Source organism: Scaptodrosophila lebanonensis, unplaced genomic scaffold, assembly GCF_003285725.1.
Source record: "Scaptodrosophila lebanonensis strain 11010-0011.00,11010-0021.00 unplaced genomic scaffold, SlebRS2 tig00000123-arrow-arrow-pilon, whole genome shotgun sequence".
Classification (NCBI taxonomy): Eukaryota; Metazoa; Arthropoda; class Insecta; order Diptera; family Drosophilidae; genus Scaptodrosophila; species Scaptodrosophila lebanonensis.
The window spans coordinates 312,805-317,917 of NW_022060581.1; the positions used below are offsets into that span (position 1 = coordinate 312,805).

Genomic DNA, 5,113 nt, shown 5'->3' on the forward strand with positions numbered 1-5,113 from the left:
GGGTTATCTGCCAATGTTGCAACATTCGAGCATAAAGCTAATTATAGAATGTCTCGCGGGCAAAGGAATTTGAAAATATGTTGCACACACACACACACGCGCATACATAATTGAGAATGACATTATAAACAAAAAACAAAAAAAAAAAACAGACAACAACAACACTGTTGGGGCGCAAGTTGTAAATCGAAATGAGCTGATAAAGTCGAAAGCGAAAAGCGCACCAAATTAATTGTTGACGATTTATTTTAAATGCGTCGCCAGTTGCGAGCAGCAACAACAATACCAACAACAACAACACCGCCAACTAGTAGACAAACACGCCGCCCCCCACAGTTGTTCATTTTTTTCTCTCTTCCATTTTTTTTTAGTTTAGTTCTGTGTTCCTTTTGTTCCATTTCGGTCGCATTGTTTGCATGGGTCCAAAAAAAAGCAAAAAAAAAAAAAAAAAAAAAAAAAAACAACAACAATACACGCACACGCACACGCTTAGACAGCAGCACCGAAAAAAGCCCGTGTTTTAAGATTTAAAACATTTTGTCACTTGTTAGGCAATTTATTTTGATATAAATAATTCGGCAAATTGAAATGTTAAAGTGCGTTTCTTTCTATTTTGTTGAATTTCGGCGCGTCAATAAGAACACAGCGAAACTGTAAAGAGCAACAAAACAAATATGCATACAACAACCAACAACAAACAACAACAATTACTAAGCTGCGCGTACTGCAGACAGTCTGGCAGTCTCGACAAGATCGATTCTACTGAATGGTGTGGAGCGCGCGCTCCAAAAACGAAACGCGCAACCCAAACAAAACGAGCGACTGGGACGACTCCGACTAACCACCACCACTACACCACTACCACTACGACCACCAACAACACCAACAACAACACCAACAACAACAACAGCAGCAACAAGCAAAGCCGAACGACGGCTGCAGTGCATAAATGCCGCAAAATAAACGCAATGCGTTTGTTGTTGTAGTTGTAGTTGTTGCTGTTGCTTTTGGCGCTCACACTGCGTCACAGCACAGCTGATAAAGGAATTAACCAACTCTTCGATTGCAACTCAGCGCACAGTTTAAAGAGAGCCAACACGCGGTGCGAGACAGAGAGACGGAGAGAGATAAAGAGATCGAGAGCGCCAACAGCAATGCAATAAAGTGGCAAACAAAATTGAGTTAAATGTTTTGTTTTTTCCTTTTGATTTGTGAAATAAGAAAAAAAAGAAGAAAAACAACTAGTTTGTATTGATTTAATCAGAAATTTCTTACTTTACTTCAAAATATACTTTCAGCAAAACAGAGAAAAGTCGTCCTGAAAAATATTATACAAACATTTTTACAAGCACTTCTTCAGTCTTCAGCAGCATCTTTAAAATACCGTTGCTTCCCAAGCGCATTTCAAAATTGCATTCTTCAGATAAATCAAAACGAGAATCAGAACGACTGCCTGGCAGATATCAGGTCCAAATTTTATCTTGTAGAGCTTACATTCAAAATGAAACCGGCACAGTTCCAATTAAAAAGAATGAATGAAAATTTCAATATTTTTAAATAAAAGGCAATTACAAGATAATTACAAGACAAGACCCCTTAACTAGGGCATTTTTTTACTAAGTAAAAATAAATATTTTAAATTTGTTTCAGCAATCTCATTAAAAATAGCATTGATTCCACAAACACTTTTTACTCAATTTTGTTTGTCACTGTATGCAGTTTGAGAGCCACTGTTGCGAGCTGTTCAAGTCTGCGGGTGTGCGACTTGGCTGGGTTGTGTTATGTACTCATTTGGTTTCATGTGTTCGTGCGGCGATGCAATGCTGCTTTCAAACTGTCCGCCGATATTGCATTTATTTAAAAATAATTGATTTACTAAAAATAAAAATATTTATTTACAATATACATTCCCATTTAATATTTTCAAACCTAATATTGTATTACAAATTAAAATAAAAAAAAACAGTTGACTGATTATAATCCTCCCCGACGGGGAATTGAACCCCGGTCTCCCGCGTGACAGGCGGGGATACTAACCACTATACTATCGAGGATCTTATTGGAATTTTCCAAAAAGACTTTCTTCCCAATCAGCTCAGTTATTGCAATAAGAACGCCTTTGCAGAGACCTTTGCCTTTGGGAGACGCATGTGTCGAGGAAAAATTTAAATATAGAAGGAAGTACGTACGTACATATGTATATGCTTGTATGTAAGATCAACAAATTCGAAATATATGCATATTTCACTTATCAGTGCATATGCGTTCCTAAAATAAAATATAATTTAAAAAAAAAACATTTATTTCTACGAAACTTCATCAGAAACCGCTCTTTGCTTCTTTTGAAACTGACGTTTCTTTTTGCTCCGTTGATTGATATACATAGATATGTACATATACTCATATATATACATATATACTATAACAGCTTGAGTTTGTAATTTTCCCATTTTCTGAGCTGTATTTAATATTGCATGATGTTGAGCCTGAGTTTTACAATCACTGCAAACAACGTACGCCATACTGTGGTCGCAGTTTGGGGATCACTGTGTCTCAGTTGCTATAAAAAGCACAATGCTTGTCATAATTTTAATTTTTTGTTTATTTCTGTTGATGAGCTCGAGTGCGCTCGGTTTTAGAGTCACTGCAAATGCAAGACGAACTAGTTAGCACTTAGTTGCTATAAAAGGCACTTTGTGTGCCGAAATTTCATTTAAAATACATATTTTATTTCTTTAAATTAAAGTAAAACTTCTAGAGTACAAACACTTCTAACAAGAAATCAGTAACATTGAAGGAATTTTGCTTGTTCTGCGGCAAGACGTTATCAGAGCTAAAATTACTAATAATTGAAAAAAAAAAAAAACCAAATGTGCCATGAATTAAGAAATGCTTTAAAAGAAGTAAAAACAACATTTAAGGATAAATTTCTTCATTTCACAGTTTTGAAACTATTGTTAGCACTAACTGTATGTTTCTACTTTCCACACGTGTGCAACTCGTACAGTTTGGGAGCAGCTGTTGGCAGAGCCGAAAATTTGCATATGCTTTACTTTTCGTAATGTAAACTAGTACAGTTTGGGAGTAATTGTAGGCAGAATTAGCAACAAATTTATGGCACTGCCTCTTGTGCTGTGGCTCTCAAACCTGCACATGTTATTTGGGCTTTTGAAGAGATTTCTAGATTTGTTTTCACAGCTCCGATGACTCCTAAACCTTTTTCTGGGAAACGTTGCAGGACATACGATTCTCTAGTTTTTTCTTGTTATTTAATTAATTAATTAAATTTATTTTATTTAATTAATTAGTTATATGAATTTTCTTGTTATTTAATTAATTTCTTTGCCAATTGTTTAATTTGGAAGCATTTTGTATTCCTTTCTGAGGCGCTCCAAAAATAGAAATGAACAGAACAGAGTATTTTGTTCAAAAACCAAAACATTTCCCATCTCTGTAATTCGGAAGTTTTGAAGTAAATAGTAAATAATGAATATATTATTAATAAGAATAGTTCATAGCTTTTGCAGCCTACACTAAATATTAGTTTTATTTCTTTGCCATTTATTTGATGAGGAAATATTGTTGGAGTGAATGCTGGCTTTTCTTGGAATATTATCTCAATCAACAGGCCAATAGATGCTAGCAATCCCTTCCCGCCTTGGAGAGATCCAAAAGAACCCACTAAACCACACTGAAAGATATTGCCTGATTCAGAAAGTCTCAGAAGCCGGCGACGTTTAACTTTTTGGGTAAACGACGATAAATTTAAATTTGAATGTTGAATATTTTCCAAAAAAGAAGGACAATATATAAAGGCGTATCCAATTCCTTCGCAGGTACTATAAGTAGTTGCTTGTAATGCTACTAAGTTTGCAATTGTCTTACAATCTAATATCAAGAATTAGCAATAACCCGAATATAGTTTCACAAATTCGGCATTTCCGTGAAATCTCTCGAAATGGAGAGGTCGGTTCGATATAAAGATAATGTATTTTCTAAGCAAATATTTGTCAGTTCTCTTGGCATTCAGAAAAGACGTTCCACCAATTATTGATCAAGACTAAAAAGACATGATAAACAAAGAAGTCAAAATATTCTTTAGTGGACAATAATAATTTAGTTTGATACGGAGAGAGTCGGGCTGGCCATTAAATGTTAGCTTATCTTTCATTTGTTTTTTTTTTTTTTGTTAAATACTCAAATGAGTCAGTCGAGTCCATTTCACATTCAAGGGCACTCTGCTGGGCACTGCTCCCTCCCTAGAGCCTACTAGTCCCGAAATTTCGAATAAATCTGAATGCATTGACAGCCATGCTTTGTGTATTTTCGCATTAGTTTTAATTTCTTTTGCGGCACAAAGGGACGACAACAACTACAAACACAACTGCAAATATAGGCAAATGAGCAAACACACGAAACTATGTTACGAAAAAAAAACGCAACTAATTAAAATGCTATTCTATTTGTGCTTTAATTATTTAATTTGCCATTTCGTTCTCAGGACACATGAAAGCTTTAAAAAAAAAGTACTAGTATATACTCTGATTTTAGAAAGCCCTGCGCTATACTGTAGACTGCAGATTTTGGAATCGTTGGCAGGCATATAGGTTTTTGGAAGCATGTTACAGCAATTGCAGAAATGTCCAACAATTTAGTTCGATAGTTTTTGTATTGTTGGGGTTCTTTCTTAAAAGGATTTCTGCCATATTATATTGAGTTTAAAAACAAGCAACAAGCCTAATAAGATGAATGGCTTTTAAGGCGCAATGCATACAGAAGAATCAAAATCTAATTTAAATTATAACGCAGGCTAAAAAAAATAACACAAAACAATGTCCTGCTCCATTAATTTCATAAATAAATAAATAGGGGCAACAATTAAACAACCAATTAATTTAAAAACCACTCAAAATTTTTTTAACAGTAAGTTAATAATTATTAATGATTTAATAAATAGATGATAATAACATCTAACTTCTTTGGATAAAATTAAAGCAATAATTCTCAATTAACTGGATAATGGAATGGAATTTTTATTTGACAAGGTGCGTCCAAAAGCAAAAATAAGAGCACAGTATTTAGTATTTAGTTATAAGTTTTGAAATCGAAATAA

At 34.3% G+C, this 5,113-nt stretch overlaps 1 non-coding gene across 1 annotated transcript; it reads right to left on the reverse strand.

Annotated features, from left to right (window-relative positions):
- Nucleotides 1–1,982: 1,982 nt before the first annotated feature.
- On the reverse strand, nt 1,983–2,054 carry Trnad-guc. The gene has a single exon. It is a non-coding gene; the product is annotated as a tRNA-Asp (tRNA).
- Nucleotides 2,055–5,113: the final 3,059 nt, after the last annotated feature.